The sequence below is a fragment of the Canis aureus genome, chromosome 2, assembly GCF_053574225.1.
Source record: "Canis aureus isolate CA01 chromosome 2, VMU_Caureus_v.1.0, whole genome shotgun sequence".
Classification (NCBI taxonomy): domain Eukaryota; kingdom Metazoa; phylum Chordata; class Mammalia; order Carnivora; family Canidae; genus Canis; species Canis aureus.
This window is the reverse complement of record NC_135612.1, coordinates 66,436,722-66,455,710: the sequence shown is the minus strand read 5'-3', so window position 1 is coordinate 66,455,710 and position 18,989 is coordinate 66,436,722. Positions and strand designations below refer to the sequence as shown.

At 36.4% G+C, this 18,989-nt stretch overlaps 1 protein-coding gene and 1 non-coding gene across 37 annotated transcripts in view; one reads left to right on the top strand and one right to left on the bottom strand.

The window, feature by feature from the left end:
• The window catches only part of LOC144301100 (uncharacterized), a 217,777-nt gene that overhangs the window by 70,638 nt on the left and 128,150 nt on the right, over nucleotides 1-18,989 (bottom strand). For 22 of the 36 annotated variants that reach the window (XR_013367994.1, XR_013367988.1, XR_013367992.1 and 19 more), the window contains one exon: nucleotides 764-819. The gene's annotated coding sequence lies outside the window, so the exon portion shown is untranslated. Of the gene's footprint in view, nucleotides 1-194; nucleotides 480-763; nucleotides 820-13,092; nucleotides 13,576-15,317; nucleotides 15,517-18,989 lie in introns of those variants that run through there. The other 14 variants (XR_013367977.1, XR_013367976.1, XR_013367973.1 and 11 more) reach the window with 6 other exon arrangements.
• Nucleotides 5,049-5,154, top strand: LOC144304235 (U6 spliceosomal RNA). The gene has a single exon (XR_013371175.1). It is a non-coding gene; the product is annotated as a U6 spliceosomal RNA (small nuclear RNA).

The window sequence follows — 18,989 nt, the reverse complement described above, 5'->3', positions numbered from 1 at the left end:
CAGGGAGCTCCAGAGAATCCATAAAGGAGCCTTGTTCATTCAAAGGTATTTATGAGTACCCACTGTTCTGATCTGGGAACTTAGTAACAAAATGAATGTGATTCTGGCCCTACCCTAGAATGGAAAGTGATGGGTTCTCAGTGTTTAGTTGTTAACTATCTACCATAAGATTTACTTTATGAGTTAGTGGTCCATTGTAAGATTTATTTTAAAGAAAGAGCTTTGATAAAAATGAGTCAACACTATTTAAAAATAACAAGTATACTCTAATCCCTTTTTTTAAGATGGAAAAAGTTATAGTTCAAAGACAGAAACCAGACTGCCCAAGTTTTCATTCCACTATTGGCAGGGCAAGGACCAGAATGCAATGCTGCTGATTCCCAAGTAATTGCTTGTCCCACTTCCCGTATTCTTCTCTTTCTTCCCTTAGCAGACTGACCTAAGGGAAGCTTGCAGATTTGGAGTGAGAAGTTTGACATCTGAAATACAGAGAATTAATTCCATTTTTCTGGCACTTGGCATTCATAAAATGAGGATACATGGAGAATCGAATCAGCTAAAATATTTTGTAAACAATCTATATATAAGTTTTAAAATACTGTACAGATGTCAATAACTATAGTCTAATACCCTAAGTCTTTTCATTGATACTTCTCAAAACAAAATAATTGAATGATGGAGTAATAACAGCATAATGAAAAGAAAATAAGATGTGCTATTTGGTCAAACTAAAGTTGAAAGAAAATAAATAAATAAACAATACCTGGGTTGCAACCTGGCCTTCTTAGATGATATCATTTAGGGGTTGAGGCTTGAGCTCTAGAAAGACAGATTCCAGAGTGGTGTCATTATTTGAAATATAAAATGGTGATGAAACAACCAAGCCTATTTCATCATGCTACTCATTGAGATGATACTTTTAAAGCATTTATTAGTGTCTAGGACATAGTAGGTGTTGAATAATTATCAACTATTATCTTTTACTCTAAAATATTGAAAATAATTCCTACCTTATAGGATATTCATTAGGATTAAATGAACTAAAGTTAATTGCACATCCATTAAGTGACTGATGTATATAAGATATTGAAAATATGTTCTTTCCCTTTCTTTTCCTTTCTCCTGATATGTGAAATCAGATGCAACAATTATAGTTACTGGAAAACTATAAAGGGCATGTCACAAGTCCATTTCTCTTAGTCAGTGGCTAGACAATTTTAACATATGCCATAATCTTCTTGAGATTTATTAAAGAAAAAAAAACATCTTTGATCCCACCTCCTATGGAGACGGAGCCCAGAAATCTTATTTTTAACAAACACCCCAATACAAGTAATGTAAATGATGAGTTAACACTTCCTGAGTGGTCTAAGCCCTTGTTACTCAGTGTGGTCTTTGTTCCAACAACAACTGTATCACCCAGAGATTTGTTAGAAATACAGAATCTCAGCCCTATTCCTAACTTGTTGAATCTTCCACATTTTAACAAGATCCCCAGGTGGTTCCTGTACATGTCATAGTTGAGACATGTTGGTCAAAGTTCTGTCCTCTGGTCAATTAGGTAAGTCATGATCACCTGGATCTCATTATCTTTTCCTCTGAGAAAATCTCTTCGTCCCATTTCATCATAAATGTCATCTTTATGAAAGACTGGTAGAAAAATATGGGCGTATTAAGATATTTCAACATTTCTGCTGAGTTAATATCAGAGATTTTATTCATTATATTGTCTAATGCCTTTCAGTTAAAAGACTATATGATAAGTTAATTTTACAAGAAAAATGTCACTTCTAAAATCTCTCTCCTGGTGATTTTTTTTTATTTTAAAAAATGGGAGTGACAAATGATTAGGATTTTTTTCCATTGGCTGCTATCTTAAAATGAAATTTGGTATTCAATGATATTAATTCTATTAGCCTAGGTTTGGAGTATGTTAATTATTCTTTCCATTGGGATAGTTCCAGCTTTTCTACTGCTCTTTTAAAGATTTGTTTTAAACATAGGTATAATTTAGGTACTTATAAAATATGCAGACTTATGCATGTCTGCATATTTTCACACCCTTACAACCACCACCCAGAATAAGACATTGATTATTTTCATACTCCCCTATGCTTGTACCCCTTCCCAATCAATAGCTCTCAACTTCAACTCTGTCACTTGACTTCTGTTACATTGATTAGTTTTGGCCTTCCTTGAGCTTCATATAAATAAGATCATAGAATACCTAATTTTCTGTGTCTAACTTCTCTTACTTAATATAATGTCTTTGAAATCCATCTACCTCATTGCACTTATCAGTAGTTTGTCCTTTATATTGCTGTGTAATATTCCATTGTAAAATGGAATGTTAAGTACATCACAAATTTTTTATCTATGTTTCTGTCGATGGTCATATGAGTTGTTTCTAGCTTGATAATATTATAAATAAAGCTAATTGTGAGCATTTGTATATAATTATTTTGGTGGATATGTGTATAGTCTAATGGTGCATATCTAGAATGAATTGCTTCTTTAGTAGTCTTCTGTGTACATGAGGAAATCCTTTCTGGATATATGGAGAATATACATCAGTATTGGAAATAAATTTTTAAAATAACAAGAAGGAAGAAGCACAGAGAACAAAGAAACAACAACAGCATTTCAAGATTAATGATATACTATAGTAGAGGAGAGAATACTTGTTAAGGAATATAGAACCCTGGAACAACTCTAGACAAGTCATTTCTTTCTGGAATTTTGTTATTTATTCATTCAAAAGATTGGTTGGTAGACTAGATGTCTTCAAGGATTCTTTCCACCTTGATACTCTAGGAATTTAGCATGAAAATGTTTAAGTGAATTATCTGGCAATTTGAAAAGGAAATACATTAGAGTCCTTTCTGATTAATAAGCCATGAGAGAGAAGACTTCTAGAATTTTTCCTTCAAATGTTGAAATTGTTTCTCATGCCAGGCCTATTTTGTTGAGCTGACTGATCAGAGCCTATGTATTCATTGGGCTACACTTACTGGAGCATGAGGCCACTGTACCTTTTAATGCAGGAACCTACATTGCCCATCTCTTTCTCATTTTGTCTTCTGCTGCAAAAAATCTCAGTTCTAAGGTAGGCTTGTCTTCCTTCTTAGCCTACTTCTTCCCACCCCCATGTCCAGTTGGGTAAATACATTCAGGGAGCTTTGTGCCCATTTACATGTTCCTTCACCCACAGGCATCCTTCAGCCCATGGGTCTCAATATCTAAACTTGGGGAAGATAAGACACTTCACTTCCTCTTTTATTTATTAACTCTTAACTCAAAATTATCAGGTATTTATATATTAATGGATGCTAAATTCTTGGCTATTAACAAAGCATTTTTCTTCTGATTTTTTTTTCTTTTGCTGCCTTATGTGTATCATTCTCTTAGTAAAGCACCTCAGTGGGGAAAAGGATGAAAGGATGTAGGGTTGCTCAGATTCCCTCAAGGACTTCAGAAACAGGATATTGAGAGATCATAGAAATCCTATACCCAGAGCAGTCAAATGTGCCAAGAAAAGTGAGTTGTTAAAACAAGGAGCCATAGGGAGAATCCTGGCACTGATTATGGCTTCCAGGGAGATAAGCTTCATAAACATTCAAACCACAAACTCCATAGCCACAGATCAGGAGGGTAGCTCAGCCTTGGATGTCAATGGAAATAAAGGTGCTAAAGAGAGAGGAGCTCTGGGAACCACATCTTGTTTCTAGACTCACCAGCTGAAAGACCTGAACATATTATGGAGCATTGATCAGGCATCTGTCACAAGCCTCACCTGAGCTTCTCTTCTTATATGACACATTTATCTGCCCCAGTAGCTTTTAATATAAGGTTTTAAATCCCACTCCACATGTGGAAAAAAAAAACATTCAGAATGATTAAGATACCTGCCTTAGCAAGCACAGTTAGTATATGGTGAAATCAACTTTAGACCTTGTCTGACTACAAAGCCCATGACATCTTTGTCATGACCAGCTAGCTCCATCTATCATTCTACAATGAAGACATTGCAGTCCAAGAAGCCTATGCAAGTTGTCAGAGTCAGGATGAGAATCTGGGATTTTTGACTCACTATTGGGTCAGCTCCAGTCCTACTGCTCTGTCTTATTAATGCCAAAACAAAGCAAAGCCCCATGTGGTTTTCAAGACATTTTCTGAAATGTCATGAAGAGATTGTTTTGTCATCTCTTTTTTACAAACTCGAGTACTGAAGTCATAGTGTCTTGATTTGAAGACTAGCTCTGTCATTTGAAGTGTTACATTAGCAGGTTACTTTTTCCTCTGCTTTAGTGTTTTCATTTATAAAATGGAAAAAATGCAATGCCTTCTTAAGGTGTGTTAAGACTAAATGAGACAATACATGTAATTAGTTTAAAGTTGCAGTGGGTATATAAGCACCATATCACAAGTAGCAGCTATTATGATTTCTGTTCTATTTCTGATGCATTAGTAGGCAAGGTGTTTCTACTGGGTGGTCAGAGGCTTGGGAACTAGAAGGGTGATTATTTGTCCCATGATATTCACAAGTTTACACAGGTACACTTCCTTAGGAACTTGGATTAGATCACTATCTTAGACTGGAGCAAAGAGCCACTGGAGCAAAGAGCCAGGGTATGTCTCACCCTCATAATTTTCCAATAGATTTTAATTCATTACAATCCGCTAGATAGTAATGACCTGAGTTGGGTTCCAAGACCCAAGAGATGAAAAGGACAGAGTGCTCTCTCATGTTCAGCCAATCAAATGTCCCTCAACAAATGAAGATAGTGTTGAGGAAGAGGTGAGACCTAATCTGTTTGCTCATATAGACTCCTCAGAAAGCCCCCAAAGACCACCAGCAAACCTCTTTGCTTCAGAACCTGATGAATACTTGAGCTGAAAATCCAGCCTGGGACATTGAGAACAAGACTGAGGGACAGGGAGAGAATTACTTGCCTCTGAGCAAGGCTTTTTTCTGGGCCTTTGATCCCTCATTCATAAAATGAGTAGATTTGTTAGTGTCACTAAGCACTAAAGAGGAAATATATTTAGTTCTTGCTTAGCAGAACATGTACCAAAATTGGAACAATACAGAGAAAATTAGGATGGACCCTGAGCAAGCATGACACACGAATTTGTGAAGCATTCTATATTTTCAACTGAAAAATAAAATTCATACAGAAATAAAAAGAAGATCCAGCAACTGCATACTAAATAATAATAATGATGATCATCATCATCATAATAATGATATTATCCTTTAAAGTGAAAACAAAAAGATCCATTAAAATGTTTTCTGCTCATAAAAAAAACTCATAAAAAAGTGTTTTCTGAATCAGAAATAGGTGAACTTGTTCCAGAACTATTTAAAAAATATTCCATATGAAAACTGAAAGTCGTGGTGCCTGGGGGGCTCAGTCACTGAAGCATCTGCCTTTGGCTCAGGTCATGATCCCAGGGTCCTGGGATAGAACTCCACATGGCTCCCTGCTCAGTGGGGAGTCTGCTTCTCCCTCTCCTATTGCAGCTCCCCCTGCTTGTGCTTGCTCTCTCTCTGTCAAATGAATGAATGAATGAATGAATGAATGAATAAATAAACCAACCAACCAACCAACCAACCAACCAACCTGAAAGTGTAGCACTGTTACATCGAGGAGTTAAATAGACAGCTTTAACCCCAGAAAAGTACCTGTTTCCTACCCCAACCAGAACTACAGAGCTGCAGTGAGTGTCTGAGTCCAGAGCCTGTGGTCTCAGAGAGCTGAATACAAGAGACAGTCAGTACCTCTGGCTACAGCCACAAGGAAGAAAATAGAAATCAGTCCTTGAACTACCAGGAAAGCACTTTACTAATCACCCCCCAAAATGTGTGAACTTTCAGGGATCCTGAAGGGAAAGGAAAGAAAGTCAAAGGATTGGATTCATAGTAATTCTTGGATGTAAGCTCCAATGCAAATGTGCCTTTTCCTGGGGCATCTGAACCTTTGGCTCAGGTCCTGAACCCAGGGTCCTGAGATGGAGTTCCACATCAGGATCCCTGCAGAGAGCCTGCTTCTCCCTCTGCCTAGGTCTCTGTCTCTCTCTGTGTCTCTCATGAATAAATAAATATAATATTTAAAAAAAAAATACAAAAGTGCCTTTTCCTTACTGTTGTGTTATTGTCCTTCTCCTAGCATGTATAACTTGGGGAAGCAAGCCTAGATATGTGTGTGCATGTGCATGTATATACTTCCCCTGGAGAATGACAAATGAGCTAAAATTATAGTAATACCAAAGATTAAAAGATACACTTGACGGGATCCCTAGGTGGCTCAGGGGTTTGGTGCCTGCCTTCAGCCCAGCGCATGATCCTGGAGACCCTGGATAGAGTCCCACATCGGGCTCCCTGCATGGAGCCTGTTTCTTCCTCTGCTTGTGTCTCTGCCTCTCTCTCTCTTTCTCTCTCTCTCTGTGTGTGTGTATGTGTGTGTGTGTGTCTCATGAATAAATAAATAAAATCTTAAAAAAAAGATGTACTTGCTATAGGAAGTAGGAATGGATGTGAGTGAAATGGGGAAAGACTTTATAAGAGAATCACTTTGACTTACAAACACCATCAGAACAGGGACTGGGTTGATCTAATCTGTTGTTGTATCTTCAACATCTAGCACAATGACATGTAGCAGGCAGTCAGTAAATATCAATTGAAAGGGCAGATTAATGAAAAGGGAAAGAAGAACATTCTAGACACAGGAACATAGGATGTAAGACATCACCATTGTTCTGTCCAGAGTCTACCTAACAAAGATGAGAATTAATTACCTAAGACAGGGTGGGATTATCTGCTTTTTTATAGCAAGCATGGGCCCAAACCTTTGCAAAAGTGAAGTTATTGATTGGAGGATGTGACAGGACCTTTTATTTCCTATCTCACTTGTGACTTACCACCCAGTCCCTGATGAGCTTCCTCCTCAGGGAAAGGAACAGTCTTGATGGGTAGACCACAAGAGATGAGGAAGAAAGAGAGGGAGTGCTCCTCCCAAGTATTGCAGGTGCAAGAGAACAGTGACCTTTCTCTTAAGGATCATCAAGTGTGAAGGCCAGTGGCCAGTGGCTGCTAGTATATTTCCAGGGAAAATAGCCTCTTTTTGGAGAGTAGGAACAAGCAAGGGCATAGTGAATCAAGGGAAACATTTACTTCCAATATGAATCAAAGCAGAAACATGAAAGCAAGAAAGCTATCTTATTGTCTTAAGTTGAGCAAAGGTACAGGTAAAAGGAAAATAGAATAGTTCTGCATGATGGAGCCCAGGGTATTGTGAATGGGCATTGTTGATGTGAGGTAGGTAGAGACCAGACCATGTCATGCTGAGAGTTCTGAAGATCAAAAGATGCCAAGGCAATTTTATAAGATGGAGAGTGGCAGGATCCTATTTGACACTGGAAAGCAAAGTCTCATTCAGATTCTTAATGTGTGGAAGATTCTGAAAATGGCTACAAAGTCTTCCAATTCCTGCATACATATCTCTTTAATCAAGAGGCAGAGTAAATTTGCACCCTTCCTTCTTTGAATATGAATTTGGGCTTTTGCTTGCTTTGACCACTAGCTCATTAATAAGCATGACATAAACAAGGTTGAAAGTTCTTGCACATTAGGACTTTCTCTCTCTCACCATACTCAGAATCCTGAGATGATGACCTGAGATGACCTAAGATGACCATGGACCTGAACCCAAACTAGTTTGCTAAAGTAGGAGAGGTCAAGTGGAGAAGACTGAGGCACCAGAGTGCACAGCCTACAACAGTCAGGCATTATGGGTGTGACCATCCTAGATCATCCAGCTACTGGATAAGGCATTAGCTGACCACAGGTCTATGGGAAAGCCCAGAAGGGATCAGAAGTTACTCAGACCAGAAAAGCCACCCAGCCAACTAACAAAATAGATGGAAGAAGAAGAAGAAGAAGAAGAAGAAGAAGAAGAAGAAGAAGAAAGAAGAAGAAGAAGAAGAAGAAGAAGAAGAAGAAGAAGAAGAAGAAGAAGAAAAAGAAGAAGAAGGAGAAGAAGAAGAAGAAGAAGAAGAAGAAGAAGAAGAAGAAGAAGAAGAAGAAAAAGAAGAAGAAGAAGAAGAAGAAGAAGAAGAAGAAGAAGAAGAAGAAGAAAAGAAGAAAGAAGAAGAAGAAGAAGAAGAAGAAAGAGGAAGAGGAGGAGGAAGAGAAGGGGGAGGAGAAGAAGAAGGAGGAAGAGGAGAAGAAGAAGGAGAAGAAGGAGAAAAAGGAAAGAAAGATCATTGCTGTAAGGCACTAAGTAATAATAGCTAACTGGTATAGAATGTGACCTGAATGTCAACTCCTCTGTATTCATACTAATATAGTATTGAACAGTAATCTACAAATAGAAAAACTACAAAAATATTCCAGAAAACAACCTCAGTATATATAAAAATGTAATATATGTCAAAGGTGGTATTTTAAGACAATGGAAAAATGATAAATTATTTAGTAGTTCTAACACAGTTGATTATCTTCCTAAAGAAAAATAAGGTTGGATATCTATCTCATGCTAAATATAAGAAAAAAGTCAATGGATAAACTATTTAAATGTGAAAAACAAAATTAAAGGACAAAAGCACACAGCAACCTAGGGTTTGGAGAGACCTCAATAAACACAGAAAACCCAGAAGCACTTAAAAGAATATAGACACAAATGGCCATAGAAATGGGAGAAAAGATACTATAAAGTCAATAAAATGGGAAGAATGAGGGGGAGGGGTAGCAATACAGTTGACAGATAAAGAAGTAGTATCTATAACATGGAGTTATCACATATTATCAAAAAAATAAAATAGTAAAGTCTACATACATGTAAGTTGTAGAAGAGAAAATTCAAATGGACAACAAATATATGAAAAGATGCTCGAGTTCACTGGTAGATGAGAAAGAGCAAAGTATTACCTTATATATCTATTTCCTGTCAAAGTTTAAAAGGTACAATAACACTGACTACTGACAACAATGGAGGAATATACTCACATGCATCACTTGTAGACACGTTACTTATTACAACCATTTTGGAAAGAAACCTGAAAACATCTATTCAAAATAAAAATACACCTTTGACCTAGGAATCTCTTTCAACCCAGAAGTCTCACTCTCCGGAACCTACCCTAGAAATAAAAGGAACTGAATGTAAGAGTGTTTATTCCAGCATTGTTTCACAGGGGGAAAAAAATCAGAAACAAGGCATATCCACCAGGAGAATGAGATTAAATAAATCTTACTGCATCTACATTTTTCATGGACTACTGACCAGTCATTAAAATGAATTTGAGCAATAAAGGTTAACTTGCGAGATTTCTATTTACTGACAAGTCCAAAAAATAAGATATAGAAAACATATGGGAGATATAATTCAGTTTTTTTCTAAAGCAAACAAGGAACTCCTTAATCCCTTAATTTATATATTTAAAAGTGAATAGATATCTATATATTTTAAATGTTTATAAAGGTTGGAGAAACTATGCATAAAAAGATGCATTTTTTTTTTTTTTACCATGGGGAGAGTAGATAAGGTAAATGTGTGGCAAGAAAAACAGCAGAAATTGAAAATAAAAATAGGAGAATGAGAGGAAAGATGACAGTAGAATAACATACATAGTATAATCCCACTTGTGTAAAATGTCAATTTAGAACAAAGATTATATGTATTATATATATAATTTCTATATAATGTTATGGAATATAATATATAATTAAATACATTATTAATTATAAATATGTGTGGGTGTATGTTATATTATATATCATAAAATTTAGATTCTGATTTAAACCAGAATGAAAATAATGAAGGAATAAGAAGTGATTGACTCTGGATATACACTGAAAGAGAGACAAAGGGATTTGCTGAACAATTTGGTGAGGATTTTATCCTTGGAAAGAAGGAGAGGACATATGCACAGCTATAAGATTTTTGGGACCTGAGTCAATGGAATGATGAGATTTCCATAAACTAAGATGGGACAGAGCACAAATAGAGTCTGTTTTGAAGAGAGTATTAGAGTTCTGTGTGAGAATGCTAAATTTTATAATACATGCAAAGAGTGATGATGAAGACATAATAGGATATGCAAGTCTGATATTCAGGCAAAGACCCAGACTGGAGATATAAATTTGGGAGTCAGCAACCTAGAGACTTGCAATGGCTTGGGACTGCATGATATCTCCAAGAGAACAATGAGTTGGAGAAGAGGTCTAAGGATTAAACTCTGGATGAAAATAGTCATGATGTATGTTATATATATTATATATATGAATTATATATATATTATATATATGAATTGTATATATTATATATATATATGTGTATATATATATATGAATGATAGATTTGTTTTAAAGAACAAGTTTCAAAGTAATGTGTATAGTATGATTCTGTTTGGTTTAAAATGAGTCTAAACACTTTTTTATTTTATTTTATTTTATTTTATTTTATTTTATTTTATTTTATTTTACACTTATTTTATATACATGTATCAGAACAGTGGGAAAAACAGAAGGGTGTATATGAGCTTATTGACTGACACTGGCTGACTCAGAAGCATGGAAATGCAGGTATTACTGTGGAGGGGATCATTAGGCCATTATATAGCTTTGTTTCTGTCCTTAATTTTTACCTACTATAACAGGTGATTGTAATTTGTTTTTTTTATTTTATTTTTTAAAGAATTTATTTATTTATTCATGAGAGATTGAGAGAGAGAGAGAGAGAGAGAGGCAGAGACACAGGCAGAAGGAGAAGCAGTCTCCATGCAGGGAGCCCAATGTGGGACTCGATCCCGGGTCTCCAGGATCAGGCCCTGGGCTGAAGGCAGTGCTAAACTGCTGAGCCACCCAGACTGCCTCAGTGATTATAATTTATAAACCTCAGATGAAGAAAAAAGTTTTCTTCCCACCAAAATAGTAATTTCTGATTTCTCTTTAGGTAGGAGGAACAATAACCCAAGTTCTTTACAAAGCCCTGTGCAAACATTCAGGCCAAACAGGATGAGTAGAAAGGCTTCTCTGCTCTGCAATTACATGACATATTAGCCAGAGATTCCAAGGAAGGAAGCTGGCATTGAAAGCTTGCCTTGAGCCAGAGCACAGCTTCAGGAAAAGGTTCAGCTAATCTTCTTTGGCTGTGGTTAACTGAGAAGAGCAGCATCTTCTGAAAGCTCTGAGATGGAAATGGGGAAAACATTTATATAAACAGGAAGGATCAAAGGGAAAACATAAGAAGGGAACAGCAGCAAGAGAAGGGCCCCATGTGCTGGATTGGAACTGGAGGAAGGATCTACATTTTTATTGGCTTCAGGAGCAGTTACTGAGTTAGAAACAGATGTTGACTGTACAATATATTAAATGACAGCATTGGATCTGGACTCACACTGACTTTATTCCACCCCCAGCTCTGTCAATTCATTTTCTCACCTACGGCAAAGCATCCATACCTTTCCATATCTCAGTCAACTCATTTGAAAATGGTGTGATGATGATGATGATGATGATGATGATGATAGTAACAGTAAAAATAATAATATCCTTGCTTCAATAGCGTGTTCTGATTAAATAAGGCAATCCTTATAAAATACCTAACCTAATGCCTGGTATATAACAAGCATATAATAAATGTTTACCTTATCATCATCATCTCAGTATAATCAATTTAGTTAGTTCTGTGGATTGAATTGCATTCACCATAAAATGCATTTTCATATCCTAAAATCCAGCACCCATTAATATGACCTTATTTGGAAATAGGATCTTTGACATAATCAAGTAGGGTGAAGTCATAACGGATTACGATGAGCCCTAATTCAATGATTGGTGTCATAAGAAGATAGTTTGGCCCCAGAGGCACAGGAAGAATGACATGGAAAGAGAAGACAGAGATCAGAGTGGTGCAACTAGAAACCAAAGAATACCAGGGACTGTCAGCAATCACCAGAACCTGGGAGAGAGGCATGGAATACTCTCCTTCAGAGCCTCCAGGAGAAATTGTCCATGTCAACACTTTGATTTCAGACTTCTAACTTCCAGAACTATGAAACAATAATTTCTGCTGTTTAAGTCACCAAGTTTGTATTAATTTGTTTTGGTAGCCACAGGAAATTAATACAGTTAAAGATATGGAAGCAATTGTTGAACTTTGCTAGCAGTAGCCCCAACACCACAGAAACCACATTAGTCTGGGGATTTATTAGTCTCATGAATTTGTACCTGTTGATTGATTATGGAACATAAAATGGAATATCCCTTCATCTGTTCAGTGGAACCTCAGATAGCTTACGGATTTCATAATAGGTCAGAGAAGGAAGAGACAGCCATGGAAAATAAACTCTTCAGTCATGGTAGGTATTAAATAAATATCTGTAGAACCAAATGGACTGAATTGAATACCAATGTAGAACAGGGTCTTGTTGGGAATCCCTGAATAACTATTAAAAAATAAAGCTAAAAGGTGTTTTTTTTTTCAGAAAACATAACAAAAATGATAGATATCAATCATTATACTTACTATGTGCCATTCATTATTCTAAACATTTTGCATTTACTAACCTATTTAATTCATATTACAACCTTATTTAATAGAAAAAAAGATCAATGATACCATACTTTTTTTTACTTGTAGTGAAAAGTATTATGGAAATGAACCTAATTAACCTTGTATAATTTAAGAATCTGCCTAAAATATACAATAAATGCAGACTACCAATGATTCATGTTCCCTTTCTATGCTATAGAGTTGTTGCTGGGAAGTCATTGCCAAACCAGGGATTATGCTTTCCAATCCCCTTGTATTTACTCTATGTGGGGTCCTGTTACGTATGGCCAACATGAGCAGAAATGGTATGTGTTAATTCCAGGACAAGGAATTCAAATACATGGCAAACATTCATCATGTCCTCTCTTTCCACTGCAATGGAGGCCCAGTGATGAGTATGGTGGCTTTGAAAGCTGCAAGAAGCCAGCATCCCTGAGGTGTTCATTGGAAACAAGGTACCCAGGAGGTCTGCTTCACTGGGAATATCAATATTTCTAAGCTACCCTCAGATTCTTTATTATAGCATGCAGCTCACCTTGCTTAACATTATTATTATCATCATTAGAATTATTATCACATAACTTTTCACTTTTAAGAGAAAAGAATGAACACTTGAAACTCCACTGTTATACTGAAGTCATTCCAACCAAAGAAACTTTTTAGCCTGGGAACTCATTACAATCTTTCTGATATCTGAAGTTTAGGTCAAGAGAAAAATCTTGATGCATTTGTCCATTTTCTTTCCAGGCTTCTTCCAAACAACAAAGTAAAGAGCGTATTTCCTTGAAGTGCTTGGAAATAATACTTTTGTCAAAGATTGCTGGTTTTCAGATTGTGATTCTCAGCTATGGGTAAAGTGGCAGCTAGACCTAGCTGATCAACCTCACCCAGCCCTTGTATCTGGGCAACGAATGTGTCATAAGCAATTTGGGAACATGTTCACATCACTGAGTGGCCAAGCAGATGAAAAACTTATTCTTTTCAGGAAGCAATGTAACTTTACAATTTGTAGTGTTCTCTGGAAAGAAAACAGAAATGAATAATTACAGTATTGGGTATCATTTTGAAAAAGTCAATCTCTTCTTCTAATCTTACCTGATCAAAACTGGTAAAAGGACATTTCCTTAATATTTCACCACTCCATTTTCCCCAGGGTAATATATTGGTTGTTATTTGATTTCTTCCCCTAAATCTATAAGCTTATCTTTATAGGCTCAGGATTTGCATCCAAGCCAAGGTTGTTGGAGCATTGCAAAATTTGTTGTAAGCACTCCATAAAAGATGTTCCTTTTCCTTTTTTATCACTGATCATCCATTGTCACAACTACTCAACTCTGCCATTGTAGCATGAATGAAGTTACAGGCAATATGCAAATAAATAGGCATAGTTGTGTTGTAATAAAACTTTATTTACAAAATAAGCATTTCAAACAACATTTCAAAGACAGGGAAAACCAAGTACAAAAACATCCATGACATTGATGTGAGTGACATATGCAGGGGCAAAAAGGGCAGTTGATGAGAAGTTAATGAACAAGGAGGATAGCCATATGAGAAGAAGTCCAAGAAGGAGGGATCAAATTGGGCAAAACACATGGGGCAACAATTTAGCTTTAAGTCTGCATGCTTCTGATGTGCAGTGAGGAAAAGAAACAAATCACGACAAATCACTAAACATTTCACTTGAGAAATAAGGTTGCCCATGGTAGGAAGTAGGGAAAGTTTGGAGAAGAGTACTCAAAAATTCTATTTTGGACAACACATGATTTCAAAGACATTTTCCCTGCAAAAAGTTGGAATGATAATTAGCAATTCATCTGTCCAGTCTTAAACTCTCATTCTTTTAATTCTATACCACAATTTGGTATCCTGGGAAAAAGGGTAAAATTTAATATAGACAGAATCAGATTGAAATGACAATTCTTACACTAACTAGCTGTGTGATTCGGGGAAGTCATCCTTTCTGATCCTCTATTTTCTCATCTAGGAAATAAGTTTATTATTATTAACCTCGCAGAGTTGTTTTGAAGGAAATTTCTTAATGAAGGATATAGCATAAAATAGTTTCTCCATTTAAAAATTGCTTCTTCCTCTTCATTTACTTATTTACTCAATAAATATTTATTGTATTTTGTGCTGTGCATGTGTAAGGTATTTTTCCAGGTACTGGGATAGAGTTGTGAGCAAGACTAATAAATCTCAGCCTTCTTGAACCACACAAGCATTTTTATTGGATGATATGGATATGGAACCCCTAAGAAGGCATTTGACAATATCTGGAGAATTTTTGGTTGTCATTCAATGTGAAGATGCTATCAGCTAGTGATAAAAGACCAGAGAGCTGATAAACTTGCTACAATGCACAAGATAGCCTTACCCACATTAAGAATTTTAGCACCAAATGCCAATAACATGGTGAGAAGCCCTGATGTAGGAATGTGTTTGTGTGTTTAAAAAAAAAAAGATTATAGGGGTGTCTGGCTGGCTCAGCTGGTAAAGCCTGTGACTCTTGACCTTGGTATTGTAAGTTAAAGCCTCACATTGGGTGCAGAGATTAATAAAAAATAAAATCATATTTAAAAAGTATAAATAAGAGTACCAAAAGAAGAGTTGTGTTCCAGAGTTCTAGTTGAAGAGAAACCCTGAATAAAATGAGTTTTTTCTCAGTAATATCTGAAAGAAGAATTTCCTAAATAGAAGGACTAGGACTTAAACTGACCACCACAATTTAAAACAAAACAAAACAAAACAAAAGCCTACCTTGACTCTGGCTGTAAATGTGAATTTAAAGCCAGTCATTAATTTTGCTTTAATCTTCAAGGCTTTATGTATTTCCTTATATTTCCATATTATGAGCTATGATGAGAAAGATAGTTTTTGAAGTTGAATAGACAGGACAAATCTTGGGCTTACAACTCATTATATAATCTTGAAAAATCTCACTTAAAATACTGTAGTCCTGTAAAATATAATCAGTAATAGAAAGTATGTAAAACAAAATTGTTTTGAAAATTAAATGAAATAGCCCATTTAAAATGCCTATGTCAAACCCTCTTGCACTGTTGGTGGGAATGCAAACTGGTGTAACCCCTCTGGAAAAGAGTATGGAGGTTCCTCAAAAGTTAAAAATAGAACTATCCTATGATCTAGTAATCACACTACTGGACATTCATATATATAAAACCTGTAATTCAAAGGGATACATGCACTCCTAAGTTTATAGCAGCATTATTTACAATACCAAATTGGAAGCAACCCAAGTGTCCATTGACAGATGAATGGATAAAGAAGAGGTGGTATATATATATATATATATATATATATATATATATATATATATATAAATGTAATGTTATTCAATGTTATTCAGCCATAAAACAGAATGAAATATTGTCATTTGCAAGAACATGGATGGAGTCAGACAGTGTAATGCTAAGTGAAATAAGTCAATCAGAGAAAGACAAATACTTCATGATTCCACTCACATGAACTTAAGAAACAAAACAAATGAGCAAAGGAAGGGGTGGGGGGACAAGCCAAGAAACAGACTCTTAACTATGGAGAACAAACTGAGAGTTGCCAGAGGGGGAAGTTGGTAAGGAGAATGGGTAAAATAGGTGATGAGGATTAAAAAGTGCACATGTCCTAGGTGATAGATGGAATTGTTGAATCACTATATTGTACATCTGAAACTAATATAACATTGTATGTAAACCATACTGAAATTAAAAATTTTTTAAAGTTTTAAAAAATAAAATACGTATGTTAATGTCTGGCATGCAGTAGGAACTCAATAATTAACCATCCCCCTCCTACCCAATTATCTTGGAAGTAGGAATGGATAGAGGAATGACCCAATGCCTCTAAGCTTTTTCTATCTACATTACCACTAGTAAAGCAGTGGCTAAAAATCTAAAACCCATTTTTTGCTTTTCTCCATCTTTCTCTCTTTTCTGGCATTCCCCCTCTGAATCAGTCATACAAGTCATATAGATTTAGTCTTTTTGGTAAAAGTAGATGTTTAGTATATAACAGTTTAGGGAAGAACCAAGGAAACTCCAATCATTAGAAATTCAAGACCAGAATATACAAGAGAAGCTAATTCCCTTATTGTCCTTGGGGTAGCCATCCAATACTTATAGCAATACCACAGAGGAAGATAGCTCCAAGAAAATGCAAAGATAACTAAAGCTTAAGGATGATTTTCATGCAAAGAATACCCATCAAGTTGGCAGGAAGACCAAGAGAAATACGTTTTACAAAAGCCTGAAGAGTGAAGGTAAGTAGTCAGCAAAATCAGATGTGTTGGAGGATGATGAGGACAGAACAATTTTGGAAATTGTAAGGGCACTGTCAACCCATCAATTTAGTAGAGGTATATGAATGGAACCCAGATTACAGAAGGACCAACTGGATCATAATAACACTGAGGCTGTATATAAATAAGACATTTTTAAGATCCTTATAGCAAAACTAAGTAGAGAGATGGAATGACATCTTTAAAAAAAAGGTGGGCATGGTGACCTAGTGAAGAAGTAAAATTATTAATTTGGGCAAACAAGGAAGAAGAAACAATAGAAGAGAAACTGTGTAAAGATATATAATAGCTATGGCACATCTCACCAATTTTTCTGGTGAGGCAGGAAGTGAGTCAGTGGTGAGTAAGTGGGTAAAGAATTGGGGTGACAATGTAAAAGGTTTGTAGCTGTTGCTTTGGTAATATATCAGATCCCTTTAAAGATAAACCTAGGGATGCTAAGCTGTGGGCAGATTTAAACTGAGGTTAAATGGAATTAACTTGTCATTGATTTGACTATCATACATGTGTGATTTCCTTAAGCAGCAGGGGCTGGCATGGAGCACAGAAAAACCAATAGACTTGAAAGTGGACCAACTGGGTCAGGGTGTTAGGAAGATGAGAACTAAGGAAGTTAAAGTTGGAAGAGAAAACCTCAGAGTGGTAGAAAGGTGCAGGGGTGGACTGTATGCTGGTGTTCAGGTTGACTAGGAAGATAAGGGAGAATAAAAGAAATAAAGGAAGGGGTTATTCTTTTAGTCAGTTATTTATCAAACATGTAAATCTACCATGTAGCGCTGTAAGTGAGACACTGGGGATACACGTATAAGCAGAACACAACTCTGGCCTTTAAGGGTCTTGCTATCCTATGGATAAAATGACTAGTCATCACCTTGAATGTTCTAAAGAGGATCCAAGTCCATAGGAAAGAAAGCCACTGAAGTGATTTAAACTCAGTAATTAATTGTTATAAGGACAAGAGTATAACTAAAAACCAAAGGGCAGGGAGTACAATTGCTCTTCTATAAGGACTAGAAACAGAAATAGGAAAGCTTTACCTTTTCTCTCTCTCTTTTTTTTTTTTAAAGATTTTATCTATCCATTCATGAGAGACACAGAGAGAGAGGCAGAGGGAGAAGCAGGCTCCATGCAGGGAGCCCGGTGTGGGACTCGATCCCGGGTCTCCAGGATCACATCCTGGGCTGAAGACAGCACTAAACTGCTGGGCCACCAGGCCTGCCCAGCTTTCCCTTTTCAATTCCTGTGTTTATTGCGTCCTCTCATCTCATATATTTGAATCTTTTTTATCTATAGTCTGGTTTTCTCTACACTCTTATTATATCTTCTTCTTGATGTTTTAGTACCTCCCAGTTAATAATCCAACCAAATGAGATTAGTGTCACCACATACTGATAACAAATTCTGGGGAGGAAACTTGATTAGCTCACCCTACTGAGGAATGGATTCCCTCTGGGTCAGATGTCCGCCATTCAATCAACAGCTATATCCAAGGGTTGCAGCATTACTTATTCAAAACATAAGGAAATGTGAATGGTGAAAAGACTCAAGAGGAAGAAAAAAAATGTTCAAGAGGTCAGTCTGAGAGGGGAAACTTTAGTGAATCTTTTATTTGTTCTCACTGCAATGAAGTGAATGCGTGAAGTAAACAATTGCATCGACTATTTACTGTACTATGTTCAAGGAACTACAATGTGCTTTAGTGGGTTGAAAGGCTTTAGCTTGAGTTTCCTGTAAGTAAAGACTGAGGCAAAGGCTTGTCTACACATAGTTTATTTAGAAATGTGATCTCAGAAAGGAGGAGTGGCGGTTCGGGTCACAAAACAAGGGAAATCCAACTGGTCATCAATCCTGAATGACTTTCTAAAGTTTTATGAAATATTTCTAAACAAGGGATATATGGGTAGGACATTTATTCCCCAGGTCAAGGATAGCCCCATAGTCATTATGTCTCCTACACTTTCAGGTTATGTGGACAGTGCATCCCAATCTTCAGTGTCAGAGAATCGTTATGGCAGGAAGTAAGAGGTATTCAGTGCAGGCTTAGGTGAGATGCTGTCAGGCTTCACCTGGTCAATTCAACTTCCATGTAACTGGTTACTATAGAAATGGCTGCA